This window comes from Caretta caretta, chromosome 2 (genome assembly GCF_965140235.1).
Source record: "Caretta caretta isolate rCarCar2 chromosome 2, rCarCar1.hap1, whole genome shotgun sequence".
In the NCBI taxonomy this organism is placed as follows: Eukaryota; Metazoa; Chordata; order Testudines; family Cheloniidae; genus Caretta; species Caretta caretta.
Genome location: NC_134207.1, coordinates 94933801 through 94952967, shown reverse-complemented (window position 1 = coordinate 94952967; position 19167 = coordinate 94933801). Strand labels below are relative to the sequence as shown.

Below are 19167 nucleotides of genomic sequence, written 5' to 3'. Positions count from 1 at the left end.
GCAAGTAAAACAGAACAGGAGACATACAATTCTCCCCCTAGGAGTTCAGTCACAGCATCATCAGCATGGAAGCATGTCCTCTAGAATGGTGGCCAAAGAATGAAGGGGCATACAAATGTTTAGCCTTTCTGACATGTAAATACTTTACAATGCTGGCTACAAAAGTGCCATTTGAACGCCTGTTCTCACTTTCAGGTGAGACTGTAAACAAGAAGTGGACAGCTTTATCTCCTGCAAATTGTAACCAAACTTGTTTGACTGAGCGATTGGTTGAAGTAGGATTGAGTAGACTTGTAGGCTTTAAAGTTTTACGTTGTTTTATTTAGTTATTTTTTGTATATAATTCTACATTTGTAAGTTCAATTTTCATGATAAAGAGATTTCACTACAGTGCTTGTATTAGGTGAATTGAAAAATACTATTTCTTTTGTTTTTTTACAGTGTAAATATTTGTAATCAAAAATAAATATGAAGTGAACACTGTACACTTTGTATTCTGTGTTGTAATTGAAATCAATATATTTGACAATGTAGAAAACATCCAAAATATTTAATACATTTTAATTCGTATTCTATTGTTTAACAATGTGATTGATCGGGATTAATTTTTAATTGATTTTTTTTAACTTAATCGTGTGAGTTAACTGCAATTAATTAACAGCCCTAATCTCCACTGCTATGATGATTAGTACCCCCTACTACACACCTTTCAAGATTTATGCATCTGACGCATGCCTGCCACAACATTTGGTGTACCTCATCCAGTGCATCAAATGCCCAAATAACTACATGGGTCAAATTAGACAGTCATAGAAATTATAGACATGTAGGACAGCAAAGGACCTTGATAGATCATATAGTCCAGTCTCCTGCATTGAGACAGGACTAAGTATTATCTAGACCATCCCTGACAGCTGTTTGTCTAACCTGCCCTTAAAAACATAACATGAATGACATTTCACAATTTCTTTCTGTAATTGATTCCAATTATTAACAATAAGGAAGTTTTGCCTAATGTCTAACCTTTATCTTCCTTGCTGTGGTTTAAGATCATTACTTCTTGTCCTGTTCCCAGTGGACAAGAAGTACAATTTATTACCCTCCTCTTTATAACGTACTTGAAGACTGTTATATTCCCCACTCAGTCTTTTCTTATTCAGACTAAACAAATCCATTTTTTTCAATCCTTCCTTTGTTGGTCATGTTTTCTAGACCTCTGATCATTTTTTGTGGCTCTCCTTGAGACTTTCTCCAGTTTGCCCACATCTTTCCTGAAGTGTGGTGCCCAGAACTGGACACAGTACTCCAATTGAGGCCTAATCTGTGCTTATAGCATTCCTGCTAAAACATCCTAGAATGATGGTTTTTTGTTTTTTTTTTGGGGGGGGGGGGGGCAAACAGTATGACATTGTTGACTCATGTTTATTTTAGTTTGTGATCCATATAACCCCAGATACGATGACCAGATAGTAAATGTGAAAAAATGGGATAGGGTGCGGGGGGTAATAAGCACCTATACAAGACGAAGCCCAAATATCGGGACTGTCCCTATAAAAATCAGGACATCTGGTTACCCGACCCCCAGATCCTTTTCTGCAATACTCCTTCCCAGGCATCATTTACTATTTTATACTGGTGCAATTGATTAGTCCTTCCTATGTGTAGTACTTTGTACTTGTCCTTACTGAATTTCATCTTACTTATTTCAGACCATTTCTGAAGTTTAAGATCATTTTGAATTCTAATCCTGTCCTCCAAAGCCCTTGCAACCTTCCAAACTTAGTATCATCGACAAGCTCTATGAGTGTACTCTGTCATTATCCAAATCATTGATGCAGGTATTGAATAGAGCTAGAGACTCACCTTGATTGTGAGTCATTGATAACTACTGAGTACAGTTTTCCAACCAGCTGTGCATCCACATTATTGTAGGTTCATCTAGGCTGTATTTCCCTAGTTTGTTTATGAGAAGTTCAAGTGAGACAGTATCAAAAACCTTTCTAAAGTTGAGAAAAACCACATCTGTTGCTTCCCCCCACATCCACAAGGCTTGTTACCCTTGTCAAAGAAGGTTGGTTTGACGTGATTTATTCTTTACAAGACTATGTTGACTGTTACTTATTACCTTATCTTCTAGGTGATTACAAATTGATTGATTATTTGCTCCATTATGTTTATGGGTACCAATAATTCCCTGGGTTGTCCTTATTCCCCCTTTCTATATATAGGGTACTATATTTGCCCTTTTCCAGTTCTCTGGGATCTCTCCTGTCCTCCACAATTTCTCATAGATAATCAGTAATGGCTCAGAGATCTCTTCAGCCAGGTCCTTAAGTATTCTAGGAAGTATTTTATCAGGCCCTGCCGAGTTGAACATATCTAACGTCTCTAAGTAATTTTTAACTTGTTCCTTCCCTATTTCAGCTTCAGATTCTACCCCTTTTAAACTGATGTTCACTGCACTATCATATGATCACTGCTAAAGTTTTTGGTGAAAAAACAAACAAAACAAAAAAAGGCATTTAACACTTTGGCTATTGCTATGTTTTCTGTTATCGTCTTTCTCTCCTCATATTAATGGCCTACCCAGCCCTTAGGCTTCTTCTTGCTTCTAATGTATTTGTAAAATGTTTTCTTGTTACCTTTTATGTCCCTAGCTAATTTAATCTCATTTTGTGCCTTGGCCTTTCTAATTTTGTCCCTACATGCTTGTGGTGGTGGGTTTCTTTATATTCATCCTTCATAATTTGACCTAGTTTTCATTTTTTTGTATAACTTTTTTTTGTGTTTCAGGTGCCTAAGATCTCCTGGTGAAGCCAGAGTGGTCTCTTACCATATAACCAAACTTTCTTACACATTGAGATAGTTTGCTCTTATTCCCTCAATAATATGTCTCTTTATAAAAACTCCTGAACCTTTTTCTTTAGACTTGATTCACATAGGAACTTACCAATTCTCTGAGTTTTCTAAAGTCTGCATCCATGAAGTCCATTGTCTGTATTCTGCTGTTTTCCCTCTTACCATACCTCAGCATCATTAACACTATCATTTCATGATCACTTTCACGCAAGCTGCCTTCCACCCTCAAATTCTCAACTAGTTCTAGATTTGATTCTGACAAATAGGAGGAAGAGCCTCTCCCACAGTAACTTTTTTTTTCTTTGTATTACAAATGATGGGGAAAGTGATCTCCAATGCATTCCAAGAACTTGTTTGGATAATCTACCCTGCCATACCGGCTGTCTGTGTAGTTGGAATACCCCACCAACACCAAGTCCCGTGCTTTGGATGATTTTGTTAGTTGATTTAAAAAAAGCCTCGTGTTTTCCTAGTTAGGTGCTTTACAGTAGTCCCCTACCATGACATCAGTATATTTGAAAAATGTAGAATACATCCAAAAACATGCATAATAAATTGAAATTGGCATAGTACAATTAAAACTGATTTAATCACTACTATATTTTTAATCTCACAATTAAGTGCAATTATCTTTTAAAATAATTTGACAGCCCAAATTATAATCATTTTATATTCTCTATTATGGTAGACTAGGGTTTGTTTTGGGGTTTTTGTGAAAACTAAGCATCAAAATTAGCTTTATTAGTCAGTTACAAGGAAGATAAAATGAGACATTTCATAAAGTGTCAGAAAACAAGAGGCAAGACAAAGCTATACTATGGATATGGTTCTCTCACAGTATCATTTCTGTTCAGAAACAAGGAAAAGATTCGGAAAAGTCATTGCTGGAGAGCAAAAAAACAGACTGCTGAAACCCTCTCCTCTTTTATATAATTTTTGTGACTGCTCTAAATTTATCATTTGCTTCCCTGATTACTCCCTAAACAGACGGCATGTCCCTTTCATTTGCAAAATACTCTCACACAAGATGAATTACTTTCTTACCACTTCGGTTACATGCCAAGAAGTACTTTATTTTCCACTAGAAAATAGAAAATAATAAGCTTGTATTTTGCTTGCTGGATCCTTCTGCATTTTAATTCTGGACTCTCAGTGAACTTCAGAGGGGCCTTATGATGTTTAGCACAAAAGTGCCTGTGTTCATACTTTTACTTCCGGCACTGAAAATAGCACGCAGTAAGCAGTGACATACTGTGAGTTTTCAAAACTAAAAGCACAAGTGTCTTACTGGCAGGAAGCTGTAACTTCTAAAATTTTCTGAGGAGGAGGCTGAGAAGTTAAAAGAGAATTCCTTCCTTTTCTTCATCAGATGTTTAATCTGATTTTATACTACTCATTGCTTTAAGACTAGGAGGGCCCGGAGGTCTCAGGTATGTTTGTGATATTTTTTTCTTCATTATCTGTACCAATCAAATGCCAAAATGTTTAACTGAGTGCCTCTAGTATACATCTGAAAGATCTACAAAGGCAAAACCAGAAGCAACTAAAAAACCCTTCAGTAGCCGGGCTCTGCTTCTGTACTCTTTTCTCAAAACTTACTCGGAATCTTGTAATTGTTGGAAACTTGACTTTATTTACTCTGATTCACCTGATGGAGTCATTGACTACACTTGTTCTGTATACCTTGCATGTTAGAATTCTCCTGCTGATTATCAGTCTCTTGTCCTGAAAGGCATTCTCTCCTGACAGTTTATGAAAACATCTACTCCATAGTCATCCAGGAGATTTTCTTTTAATATGTTCACAATTTCTGTGACTCTACAGAAATGAGAGAAAAAGCTTCCTGCTGTCTTGAAGAAACACTTAGAAGTGTTATCTGTTCCACAATTCAGCATCCTACTGCAGCAATAAGAAATTTTTAGCCTTCTATGCTGTACATGCACATATCTGATCCTATTTCACTTTATAATCCTATATCTGACAATCAAAATGCCTTTCAGGCTGCAGAAAGTTATTGCTGTGTTTTTATTAGATCTCACATGTAAAATGATGCTTGCCCGAAAAACAAGATTTTTCAAACATTAATACAGCATACCATAAATATATTCTAACTGAGCTTTCCTTTGTAAACCTGCTATTAGCCAGAAGTAAAATTTCCAAGAATATTGGTGGGGTATTTTGCTTTTCTTTCATGTACAACATTTCTGAGGTTAGACTGGACTAAAGAAAACAAGCAGGAAAAAAAGAAGAGGTATTTAATAGTTGAAAATATATCATTTCAATGCAAAATGTATACCAGTGTGTTGAACTTTAAACATCATTGTACTATGAGACATATGGGTTATTATTTCACCACTATAATATATGATAACTTGGAGACAAATTCTGCTCCTATGCAAAAATTCACTTAGTTTCAGTGTCACAATAGTGTTAAGAGTCACAATAGTATAACTAAATACAGAATTCTGTCTGTGGACTCAACCAAGAATGATTGGAGAGATGTATTTTAAAAACTTTGGCTTATCTCTGTTGTACATGATTGAACCAGACAGATAATGTGGTGTATGTGTGCCTATAGAGCTCTGTTTTTATTGCCTTTTCTCACATTAATTAATTCATCAGACTTATGGCCAACTAATGGACAATGAAATCCATGCATGGAGACATTTTTAATTAAGGGAGGAGTGGAAAGAGTTTAATATCACTTGGGGTATCAACATACACTGAGAAGAGCCATACATAATAGAAGAGGTTAAAACAAATCAGTACATTTGGATTATTATTAGAACTGCAATTTAAACTATTTTTAGCGATGTCAGATATTCTATGAAATGCAGTATTGATTTCATATCTGTGCAGACCAATGTTTAGAGTTTTCAGAAATTCTCACAATAATGACTTCCTATTTCAGTGACTACTGAGAATTTATTGACCCAAGTGGTAAATATTGACCAAGATCAATAAATCTTGATATTCTCTTATATTCAATAAAAAGTCAACATATGTGCTATGTTTAACAGTTGGAGCTGGATTGATGCCTATAGTTAAGGTTGCCGATCACTTTTCATTTTAATGCTGTGTTTTCAGTTGCTTGTAACTTTATAAATTTTAACTTTTGGGCTGACATTTTCCATGTGTAGTCTCTGTCTCAAGTTCAATTTTACTTAAATTTTATTAGGTTTGATCAAAAAAAATGTTTGGCTATTACCAAGAATGTGATTAGTGCAATATTTGCAAACCTCTTTACAGCTTATGTGGTTTGAAACAGAAATTTGAAATGTACAAGGGGGCAATGCTGAGACTCGAGAGATTCAGTCTGTCCCCAAGAAAGACCACACATCTGTCAGGATTATATGCCAGAGAAAAATCTCATTTCCACATGAGCAGTAGAACTTGTTCCACACTTGTCCCTTCATTTTGTGAATGTTCCAACTGCACTGCACCTTGTTCTCAGACCCCATAGAGCCTCCCTTAGTGAATACCTACAACACACAAAGCTAGAGCTTTAGCCAGGAGAACAATTCAACCAAATATTACCTCCTCCTCCACTTATTGCTATTTCTCCAACACTTTTATCCCAAGAAAATACTCTTCAGCCTAGAAGAGGAGGCACTGGACTTGGATCCAAGACCCCAGGTTACTAGCATTAATCACAACCCTTGGCTCATGCCCCTACCTTAGGAATAAGGCAAGCATCATGTTCCCCATTTTACAGAGAAAGTAACTGAGGATCAGAGAGCTTGCAGAAGATCTTTCACTGGGAAAATTGGAAATACAACCCAAGTTTCTAATATGGCAGACTCATATGTTATTCCTTTAAGCATATTGCCTATTGAAATGAATATGACAAATATATGCAACTAGCTATGGTATCTTTAAAATGGGGTTACTCTACATACTTCCTTCGAAAGACACAAATGGTAAGGGCTAAATAAATGAAAGCTTCATTAACAAAAAGCATTCAGGACCCCTAACTCTCACTCTGTTCTCTAATCACTGTATCACTCTTCTCTATGAACCAGGAATAGAATCCAGGAATCCAGATTCTCAGCATTGTGCTGGTGTCTAGTGAATAACTGTGTGACCAACTGGCAAAATGTGTGTCATTTTGCCGTCAAATGACTGATGTACATGGGGCATAACATCCTATTTCTATCAGTTGATTGAGTTACTACTCATTTAGGTGAAGAGGTAAATCAAACCATGCAGGAAATTGTTACCCAACTGATTTTTCTTTTCTTTTTTAAAATCTCATAAGAAATTTTAAAAATCTGCATTTTTTTTTGTTTATATTTAAGGATGCAAAATCAAGTTAAGAAATGCTAGAATTAAGGTTGCCCAAACAACTTCAGTTCTGCCCCCTTGTGCATTATGATACAGTCTAATTATTTACTCACAAACTCTTTTTGCAGAGGCAACTTTAATTTTGGCATTTTCTAACATCTGAATGTTTGACATTGTAACTTAAAAATATTTGTGTGTTTGGTATGGAATTATTGCATACTAGGAGCCAAATCCAATTCCTATTAAAGTCAATAGCAACACAATATTTGACTTTGGTGTGAAGAAGCGTTGGCCCTATGCATTCATTATTAGGATAATTCAATTCTAGCAAGGCTAAAATTCTTCTGCTAAATCAACTTTGTTCCATTGTTTCCTAATTCCCTTAAGGATCAGCTTATTTACCCAGAGCAGCATGAAGTAAGATAAGAACATAAGAACAGCCATACTGGGTCAGACCAAAGGTCCATCTAGCCCAGTATCCTGTCTTCGGACAGTGGCCAATGCCAGGTGCCCCAGAGGGAATGAACAGAACAGGTAATCATCAAGTGATGCATCCCTTGTTACACATTTCCAGTTTCTGGTAAACAAAGGCTAGGGACACCATCCCTGCGCATCCTGGCTAATAGCCATTGATGGACCTATCCTCCATGAATTTATCTAGTTCTTTTTTTAACCCTGTTATAGTCTTGGCCTTTACAACATCATCTGGCAAAGAGTTCCACAGGTTGACTGTACGTTGTGTGAAAAAATATTTCCTTTTGTTTCTTTTAAACCTGCTGCCTATTAATTTCATTTGGTGACCCCTAGTTCTTATGTTATGAGAAGGAGTAAATAACACTTATTTACTTTCTCCACACCAATCATGATTTTATAGACCTCTATCATATCCCCCCTTAGTCATCTCCCCTCCCCCCACCAAGCTGAAAAGTCCTAGTCTTATTAATCTCTCCTCATATGGCAGATGCTCCATACCTCTGATCATTTTTGTTGCCCTTTTCTGAACCTTTTCCAATTCCAAAATATATTTTTTGAGATGAGGCTACCACATCTGTACACAGTATTCAAGATATGGGTGTACCAAGGATTGATATAGAGGCAATGAGATATTTCCTGTCTTAATATCTATCCCTTTCTTAATAATTCAACATTCTGTTTGCTTTTTTTGACTGGAGTGGACGTTTTCAGAGAACTATCTGTAATGACTCCAAGATTTCTTTCTTGAGTGGTAACAGCTAATTTTTTTGTTGCCAAGTCACCCAGTTTTGAGATCCTTTTGTAGCTCTTTGCAGTCTGCCTGGGATTTAACCATCTTGAGTACTTTTGTATCTGCAAATTTTGCCACCCCACTATTTACCTCTTTTTCCAGATCATTTATGAATATATTGGCTAGGACTGGACCTAATACAGATCCGTGGGGGACACCACTATTTACCTCTCTCCATTCTGAGAGCTGACCATTTACTCCTACCCTTTGTTTCCCATCTTTTAACCAGTTCCCAATCATGAGAGGACCTTCCCTCTTATCCCATGACAGCTTACTTTGCTTAAGAGCCTTTGATGAGGGACCTTGTCAAAGGCTTTCTTAAAAGCTAAGTACACTATATCCACTGGATCCCCCTTGTCTACATGCTTGTTGACCCCCTCAAAGAATTCTAATAGATTTGAGAGGCAAGATTTCCCTTTACTAAAACCATGTTGACTATTCCCAAACAAATTACGTTCATCTATGTGTCTGACAATTGTTCCTTACTATAGTTTCAACCAGTTTGCCCGGTACTGAAGTCAGGCTTACAAACCTGTAATTGGTGGGGTCACCTCTGGTGCCCTTTTTAAAAATTGGCATCACATTAGCTATCCTCCAGTCGTTTGGTACAGAAGCAGATTTAAATGGTTGGTTACAGACTACAGTTCATAGTCCTGCAATTTCACATTTGAGTTCCTTCAGAACTCTTGGTGAATATCATCTAGTCCTAGTGACTTATTACTGTTTAGTTTTTCAATTTGTTCCAAAACCTCCTCTAATAACACCTCAATCTGGGACAGTTCCTCAGATTTTTCACCTAAAAAGAATGGCTCAGGTTTGGGAGTCTCCCTCAAATCCTCAACCATGAAGACCGACGCAAAGAATTCATTTAGTTTCGCCACAATTGCCTTATCCTTCAGTGCTCCCTTAGCATCTTGATTGTTCAGTGACCCCACTGGTTGTTTAGCAGGCTTCCTGCTTCTGATGTACTTATTTTTTATTTATTTATTTATTTATTGCTATTACTTTGAGTCTTTAGCTAGCTGTGCTTCAAATTCTTTTGGGGCCTTCCTAATTATATTTTTACTCTGCATTTGCCAGAATTTATGCTCCTTCCTATTTTTCTCACTAGGATTTAATATCCACTTTTTAAAGGAGGCATTTTTGCCTCTCACTTCTTCTTTTACTTTGTTGTTTAGACATGGGGGTTCTTTTTTGGTTCTCTTAGTAGGTTTTTTTAATTTGGGATATACATTTAAGTTGAGCCTTTATTTTGGTTTCTTTCAAAAGTTTCCATGCAGCTTGCAGGAAAATCTTACTTTTGGTGTGGATAACAATTGTTAGGTCCTTTTACCTTGAAGTTAGATTCCTCATGGTCATGTCAACTGAACATTTTATTCCTACAAATGTATTAAAAATGAGTAACAACCCTAAATGTAAAATGGCACCATAACCTTTTCCCCCTCAGTCATATAGATTGTATAGACCATATTTAATTTATTCATTCTTTGCAGGTATTTATATAGCACCTACCACCATACAATCTTCAGTCTAAGTCCTCTACACTGCAAGCAATAAAACTGCCCAAATATAGCACAGGGTGCCAGCATACCTTTCCAACACAGCCACTTTACAGAATGGAGACTGGAAAATGTGAACATAATTAATTGTTGGAACAGCTTAGCTAAGGATATGGTGGATTCTCCATCACTTGCAGTGTTTAAGTGAAGGCTGAATGTCTTTCTAAAAGAGATGCTATATTTGAAACAGAAGTTAGGGGCTTGATGGGGAAAATATTAGGTGACGTTCTTTGATCTTGGTTCTTTGATCTTGGATCATAATAATGCTCCCTCCTGGCCTTAAAAATATAAATAAAACTATGAGTCTACAGAAATCCTGCCAATAGATTGAATTCCAGGGATATTAGTAGAAGCTGGTAGAAACATGATTGAGAAAAATTTCAATAATTTGAAGAAATACTGAAATTTACCAGGTTTAGATCTCAGAAAAAAAAGTTAACCAAAAAAACCCAAGGCAAAGAGGTGTGTTATACAGCATTTTCTCAGTGTACTCAAGTTGAGGTTGACATGTATTTTTGGTACGGTCACAGATTTGGATACTACATAAAATGCTTTGGTGTCCTAGTCCCCTAGACTCTCACCTTGGGGGAAATTAGCTTAAGAGTTCCAATCCAATGAAAATGTTGTGATATATTAAAAGATGAGAAATGTGAACATGTACTGAACTAGTGGTCATTTCTCAGAGATTTGTAGATAAGCAGCACCCTGAATTTTGTCCAGAAGATAGCCAGGCATCACAGGACAGATATTATGTATGGTCTTTATTCACAAAATAGAGCACTAGGAAACAAGACTGAAAAAACAGAGTGGGAGAAAGAGGGGTTATGTTTCCTAGTGTTATATTATTTTATGTGTATATAAATAAAATAATCTCAATATTTTGTAGTATATATAACAAAATATTTAATCTATCAGATCTGAAATATAAATATTACAATAGGTTTAGCAAGTTATGTTTAGAAATAAATTCACATATACACTCTGAGGCCTGGTCTACACTATGGGGTTAGGTCGAATTTAGCCGTGCTAGGTCGATTTTAAAATGACTGCATCCACACAACCAACCCCATTCTGTCGACTTAAAGGGCTCTTCAAATTGACTTTTGTACTCCTCCCCCATGAGGGGAGTAGCACTAAAATCGACCTTGCTTGGTCGAATTTGGGGTAGTGCGGATGCAAATTGACAGTATTGACCTCCGGGAGCTATCCCAGAGTGCTCCATTGTGACTGCTCTGGAAAGCACTTTGAACTCCGATGCACTAGCCAGGTACACAGGAAAAGCCTCAGGAACTTTTGAATTTCATTTGCTGTTTGGTCAGCATGGCTAACTCAGCAATACAGGTGACCATGCAGTCCCCACATAACTGCAAACAAGCTCCAGCATGGACCGAAAAGGAGACACTGGATCTGATCGCTGTATGGGGAGAAGCATCTGTGCAGGCAGAACTCTGATCAAAAAGAAGAAATGCAAATATATTCGCCAAAATCTCACTGAGCATGTTGGAGAGAGGCTACAACAGGGACACACAGCAGGATGCGCGAAAGTTAAGGAGCTCAGGCTAGCCTACTGAAAGAAAAAGGAGGCAAATGGTCACTCCACATCAGAGCCACATACATGCCACTTCTATGATCAGCTACATGCCATTGTAGGAGGGGGACCCTACCGCTACCCTACCACTGTCTGTGGACACCTGCAAGGGGGAGAGTCTCATACAAACAGGGAGGAGGATTTTGTGGATGAGGAAGAGGATAATGTTCAGCTGGCAAGCGGTGAATCCATTCTCCCCGGTAGCCAGGACCTTTTCATCACCCTGGAGCCAATACCCTCCAAATGCTGGATCCCCAAGCCTGAAGCTGGAGAAGGCACCTCTGTTGAGTGCACATTTGTAACTACATTACAGGGTTTAAAAAAGCAATAATGTTTAATTTGCCCCGAAGCATTGGGATGCATTCGTGGCCAGTATAGCTACTGGAAAAGTCTGTTCACATGTCTGGAGATGGAGCGGGAATCCTCCAGGGACTTCTCCATGAAGCTCTCCTGGAGGTACACTGAAAGTATTCTGGACTCATTGCAGCACAAAGCATGGCAGCGAATGGTCCCGGGTTTTGGTCATATTCTAGCAACATTCGGTCTATATCTTTCTGCGTTAGCCTCAGGAGAGTGATATCATTCATGGTCACCTGGTTGAAATAGGGGAAGTTTTGTAAGGGAACAGTAAAAAGGACCCTGTTCATGCTGGTCTGTTTGTGCTTGGCTAAAAGGGATCTTCCCAGAGATGGGATGGGGGGGGGGGGGGAGGTGTGTGCTGCACATCCACCCAAACACCACAGCCCCTCCTTTTAAATGTGAAGGCCAAAACCATTGCTTGCTATGGAAAAGCATGGCACTGCAGTTTGAAACCATTCCCACATGTTATGCATAAGAAGCCAACCCCACATACCCTTTGCCTTACCATGGCTGCTGCATGGAAACCAAATTCTGTTGCCCAGCTGTATGTAATGTGTCACCATACTGTCAAGCGCTCAATATAAAAGGCAAAATGCAACCTTGTACCTAAAGCACATGTGCTGTCTGCTGTGAATTGCTTGATTCACTGTGCAAGAGTCTCCTTTTTGTTCTCAGAAATGTATCTTAAAATTTATTCTCCCTTTTTATCTCCCCGCACGTGCAGATGTTTCTAGGCTCCCCCTATCATCTCTGTCCCTGAGGTTATTGCCTATTAGAAGGCGGGAAAAAAAAAAAACACACACTCGCGATAACATGTTTTCTGAGCTCATGCAGTCCTCCCACACTGATAGGGCACAGCTGAATGCATGGAGCCATTCAGTGTTAGAGGCTAGGAAAGCATTAAGTGAGTGTGAAGAGCAGAGGCAGGAGGTGGTGTTAAGGCTAATGGGGGAGCAAATGGACATGATGAAGCATGTGGTGCAGCTGTAGGAAATCCAACAGGAGCACAGACCCCGCACTGCATCCAATCTATGACTGCCTGACCTCCTCCCCAAGTTCCATATTCTCCTCACCCAGATGCCCAAGAATGCAGTGGGGCGGGGAAGGCTCCGGGCACCCAGCCACTCCAGAGGATGGCCCAAGCAATAGAAGGCTGTCATTGAAACACTTTGCTTATTGTAGCCACACTACAAATCAATGTGGCCTTGTCCTTTCCTCCTCCCCCATCCCACCCTACCTTGTCAGTTTTCTTTTTTTTTTAATTAAGAAATAATGCATGGTTTCAAAAGAAGTTACTTTATTTTGAAGGGGGAAGGGTGGTTGGCTTACAGGGAATTAAAAACCAAAAAAGGGGAGGGTTTGCATCAAGGAGAAATACACACAACTGTCACACCAAAGCCTGGCTCATCATGAAACTGGTTTTCAAAGCCTCTCTGATGCGCAGCGTGCCTTGCTGTGCTCTTCTAATTGCCCTGGTGCCTGGCTGCTCAAAATAGGATGCCAGGCGATTTGCCTCAACCTTCCACATAAATGTCTCCCCCTTACTCTCACAGATATTATGGAGCACACAGCAAGCAGCAGTAACAATGGGAATGTTGGTTGAGCTGAGATCTGACCTAGTCAGCAAACAGCACCAGCGAGCTATTAAACATCCAAAGGCACATTCTACCACCATTCTGTACTTGCTCAGCCTATAGTTGAGCTGCTCCTTACTACTGTCCAGGCTGCCTGTGTATGGCTTCATGACCCATGGGAGCAAGGGTTAGGCTGGGTCCCCAAGGATAACTATTGGCATTTCAACATCACTAACAGTAATTTTCTGGTCTGGGAAGTAAATCCCTTTTTGCAGCTGTTCAAACAGCCTGGAGTTCCTAAAGATGTGAGCGTCATGCACCTTTCCTGGCCATCCCAAATTAATGTCAGTGAAATGTCCCTTGTGATCCACTTGTGCTTGCAGCACCATTGAGAAGTATCCCTTGTGGTTTATGTACTGGTTGGCAAGGTGGTCCAGTGCCAAGATAGGGATATGCGTTCCATCGATCGCCCCACCACAGTTAGGGAAACCCATTGTAGCAGAGCCATCCACTATGACCTGCACATTTCCCAGAGTCACTACCCTTGATAACAGAACGTCAATGATGGCATTGGCTACTTGGATCACAGCAGCCCCCACAGTAGATTTTCCCATTCCAAATGGATTCCCAACTGACCAGTAGCAGTCAGGCATAGCAAGCTTCTACAGGGCTAATAACCACTTGCTTCTCAACTGTGAGGGCAGCTCTCATTTTGGTATTCCTGCGCTTCAGGGCAGGTGAAAGCAACTCAGAGTTCCAGGAATGTGGTATTACACATGCGAAAATTTGTCAGCCATGGTGAATCGTCCCATACCTGCAACACTACGCGGTCCCACCAGTCTGTGCTTGTTTGCTGGGCCCAGAGTCGGCATTCCACTGTATCAACCAGCCCCACTGCCACCATGATGTCCCAATTGCCACAGCCTGTGCTTTCAGAAATATCTGTGTCCATATCCTCATCAAAATCGTCCTTGTGCTGGTGTCTTAGCCGGGTTCTGCATATACTCCAGGATAATGCGTGAGGTGTTTACAATGCTCACAACAGCAGCAGTGAGCTGAGCAGGCTCCATGCTTGCCATGGTATGGTGTCTGCCGGAGAGCAGAGTTGCAGCGGAAGCGGTGGATGTCAACAACATGGAGAAATTTGCTATTGAGACTGAGCTCATTTACAAGAGCAGGAGAGCACAGTTGTAGCGGAAGCAGTGGATGATGGTTAGCAGTCGTACTGCTCCTTCTGCTGACAGCAGCACCCAGGAAGCAACAGCAGAAGTGACAGTAAGCTGAGCTGAGCAGGCTCCATGCTTGCCGTGGTATGGCGTCTGCACAGAAAAAAAGGCGCTAAATGATTGTTTGCCGTTGCTTTCACTGAGGGAGGTGCAACTAACGACATGTACCCAAAACCACCCACGACAATGTGTTTGCCCCATCAGGCATTGGGAGCTTAATCCAGAATTCCAATTGGCAGCAGAGACTGTGGGAACTGTGTAATAGCTACGCACAGTGCACCACTCCATGAGTCTATGCTAGCCATGGTAGTGAGGACGCACTCCAACTTAATGCGCTTATTGTGGACATACACAATTGACTGTATAAAAGAGATTTCTAAAGATCAACTTCTATAAAATCGACCTAATTTCGAAGTGTAGACATACCTTTAGAGGGCACAATTGTGTCCCACAGTACATGCCAGCACAGAGGAATAATTGGGGGGCAGGTATGAAGAGCTTTCTTGTTTCCCTGCATGAACTACCCATATTGCAGGTTGCCGTATGGAAGACAGAAGAGCCCATGTGGTGCCATTATTCACCCTCCCATGCAAGTGTGAGAGGCGTCGATAAGCATAAATTTGGAATAGACAGTGACTTGATTCTGCCTCCCCCAATGCACAAGCCATCACAACTGTGTTGCTGCAATGTGGGAAGTAATCTCCACCAGATCCCGGGCTAGTGTAGATTCCTTTTTTCCTGGAGCCTGGGGGAAACCAGAGATCGTATTGTGTTTCCATCCATGGTTGGGCTGCCCCTTTTCCAGGGCTTGTGCTAAAACCACAATCTATCTTAGTGTACTTATTAAAGTATCTACATTATTAAATCAGAATTAAATTATTTGAGAATGTGCTTGCACTTTAAATGCACATGTAAGGGCACGCACTCCTCAAACCTTTTGTACGTTATGTAAAGTTAGTTTAGGGCCCAGTTCTGTTTGCATTGAAGTCAGAAAGCAAAAATGAGTTCAGTAGTAACAGGATCAATCCCTAAAAAATGCCACTAGAAACTTTACCATGGTTATTCACAAAACATCAAAAAGAGTTCCCTTTTGAATGTTGAAAGATGAAGAGTTTTCATTTTACCTCTTCTGATACTATGAAATTGCTTCAGCTACAGTATGTCTTCAAGGCCCGTGGAAAATTGAACTCTTTTCCCAGAGTGTTTAAAGCAATAGAAGTGGCCACAATCTCTTTATACAAAATGACTCTTTACTTGAGGGAGATAGAAAGCATTGTCAATTAAAGTACCAACATTTTTTCAATGACTGGATTTCTGCTGCTGCTTTTTAAGTTCTTATATCTTCTTTCTGTTGAATTCTCAATAATGCTTTAAAATAAGGCTCCCAACATTTCTTAAGGCACACTTGTAGCCTACATTTTGTGTTTTCAAAAATTTCGTATTCATGATCGAGGGCTAAATTGTGGCTTTTTCCAAGTGCCAAGATGTTAGCGAGGCCATATTTTGGCCCTAACGGTGGGCAAGTTAGCATTTTTTATTTCATTCATGGTATAGCTCTGGAAAATAAAAACAAATTCCATACAAATTAAAAAGATGTTAGCCAGTCCTACATAAAGAAAATCTGTCTCCCCCACCCCCCAACAACAAATGTAACAAATTGAATTGATTTCAAAAGGCCAGATTAGATAGCTGATGTGCAGGGCTATTTTCATAAAGAAACTGACCCATGAAATATATAAAAAGCATTTGGAAATATCACATGGAGACAGACTGTGATGATGGTTCAGCTTTTCATGTGTGCATTTGAGAAATATGCTAATGTTATAAAATAAGGCCTTTTGAACAGCATAAGATAAGTAGTGTTTTGTTTATAAAAATATTATGCTTTTCAGTTCTTTAGCTCAGTCTTTAATCATTCAGTTATCCTTTTGTGAAAAGCTTTTCTCCTTTGAAAGCTTAAGGGAAAACGAGACCTGAACCTGAAGTACAGCTGTATAAAAATACAGAATATTGTAAGAAAGGTATATAAAAATATGATAATAGATAGTGGTGTTCTAAGCTGCATGTTCTAAGCTGCATGTAACCATATCTTTAATGGAAGCTCAGTGAACCCTGAGATGCTTATCCAGGGGGTCAGGTTGTGAGCCCTTTTTTCACATTTGTGAGCAGTTACTTACCTAAATCATTCTGTTACTGTCAATGGGATTATCTTTGCAAGTAACTGCTCACTCTTAGGAATAATGTGGTGGCAATTTGATCCTAGTTAGCAAGGTTTTTACACTTGGACAATACTAGAGATTTCATAATTTATAGAAAACATCTCCACATATTTTTCAAAGTCTTTCCAGGTACATTGCACTTTTTTGACCTGAATTATTTTAAATATACGAAATGTCTGACTGGAACAACTAAGCAATAATGTTAACAGCTGTAACAGCAGCTACGTAAACAAAGCAAGAGGCATCTTTACAGAAACTCTTATATCTCTGTCAAGGTTCCTTCCCCACTCTGAACTCTAGGATACAGATGTGGGGACCTGCATGAAAACCTCCTAAGCTTACTTTTACCAGCTTAGGTTAAAACTTCCCCAAGGTACCAACTATTTTACCCTTTGCCCTTGGACTTCCACTGCCACCACCAAACGTTTATCTGGGTTTATTTATTAGGAAAGCGTGGTTTGGAAATGTCTCCCCCCCCCAAATCCTCCCAACCCTTGCACCCCACTTCCTGGGGAAGATTTGGTAAAAATCCTCACCGATTTGCATAGGTGACCACAGACCCAAACCCTTGGATCTTAAGAACAATGAAAAAAGCATTCTGTTTCTCACAAGAAGAATTTTAATAGAAGAAACAGTAAAAAGAATCACCTCTGTAAAATGAGGATGGTAAATACCTTACAGGGTAATTAGATTCAAAACATAGAAAATCCCTCTAGGCAAGACCTTAAGTTACAAAAAAGACACACAGACAGGAATATTCATTCTATTCAGCACAGCTGTTTTCTCAGCCATTTAAAGAAATCATAATCTAACACATACCTAGCTAGATTACTAACTAAATTCTAAGACTCCATTCCTGTTCTGTCCCCGGCAAAAGCATCACACAGACCAAATTGTTATGGTGAGGAACTTTGTGTTGAGGACACATTTCCATATATACCTCTGCAAAGGGAGGGATACACTTCCTTTCACATACTCCTGATCTTGGGGAGTGCTGGGGCAGAGGGTTGAACTAACCACCAGCAAAAGTGAGAGCAGCAGCATTACAATCTGCTGTGATTTACTGGAAATATTGCACTAAACAGGCTTGAGACACTAACATGATAAATTCCTTCACACACTCAAAAATAAGAACATGAAAAGACAGACTTAAGGGATTTTTAGTCTTGTCCAAAAACACGTTTTTCAATTCTTTTGATACTTGAGAAAAGGGAAGGGTTGATTGTTTTAGAGTTTCAATTCAGGAAAAACATCCAAGTGATCAGCTGTTTATCCAAATCTTATCTGAACATCTTCAGTTTTAAAACTGAGTTAGGAAATAATGTAGCCAACAAAATAATATTTTTTAAGTCACCAAACATTCTCCCAAGCTGGAGAAAAAAACCAAACAAACTTGGATTTGGGTAACATTTTTTCCCATTCTTATTTGTCTGAACAGATTTATCCATCTTTACCTGAGATACATGATATACATAAGGTATAAACTAGGAACTACCCAGGTTTAAACTCTAATTTAAAGAGTAACATCTTAAAAAATACGGTCTTCTTTACTATTATTATAAACACTGAAGTAAGTGGGACTGCTTAAAATAAAGAGATATGCAATTTGAGGAAGGAGATCAGAATCAGACACTAAAAAAATAGGTTGAGTCATTTAAAATAGGACTGGATAAAGCACTAGCTAATCTAAGGGAGGAAATATTTCACTAGCATGGGGATAGACAAGATGACTAAGTATTTATCCAGAGAGGAACAATCATTGGGGGGGGCAGGGAAGAGAGAGAGAGAGAGAGAGAGAGAGAGAGAAAATAGGACTCTGCAGTCCAATGGTGGGACCCGGGGCCCAGTCTCCCGGTTCCAGTCACTCTGTTATTTATCCACAGTGGAACACCTTCAGCAGGGGAAACCCAATTCAGAATATCCCATAGCTCAATGGTTAGAGTACCCCTTGGAGAGGTGGTTCACTTCTTTTTTCCCCTTCTGGCCGAGCAGGAGGAATTGAACCTAGATCTCATTTCCACCATCCATAAAGTTATTTGGATATTGTGTTCTGGAAAAGCCTATTTGATAGCTAATCTTCAGGTATCAGGTATTTGATTGCAGCATTTTGGCATAATTAGCCTAAATACTGGCAACAAGGAAAGTAGGGGTGCAAAGGTGGCATAAAGCTCATATTTTTGCTTAACTGGTCTTGGGCTGGGTGGGTATGGACTCAGTGCCTGTATTCTGGTCTA

General features: G+C 39.3%; 1 protein-coding gene across 4 annotated transcripts in view; it reads left to right on the top strand.

Annotated features, from left to right (window-relative positions):
- Nucleotides 1-19167, top strand: part of CDH19 (cadherin 19) — a 168360-nt gene that overhangs the window by 62514 nt on the left and 86679 nt on the right. Inside the window, exon 1 of one of the 4 annotated variants that reach the window (XM_048840167.2) lies at nt 4110-4289. The exons of 1 other annotated variant lie outside the window; for it this stretch is intronic. The gene's annotated coding sequence lies outside the window, so the exon portion shown is untranslated. Of the gene's footprint in view, nt 1-4109; nt 4290-19167 lie in introns of those variants that run through there. 2 more of the 4 variants (XM_048840166.2, XM_048840164.2) reach the window with 2 other exon arrangements.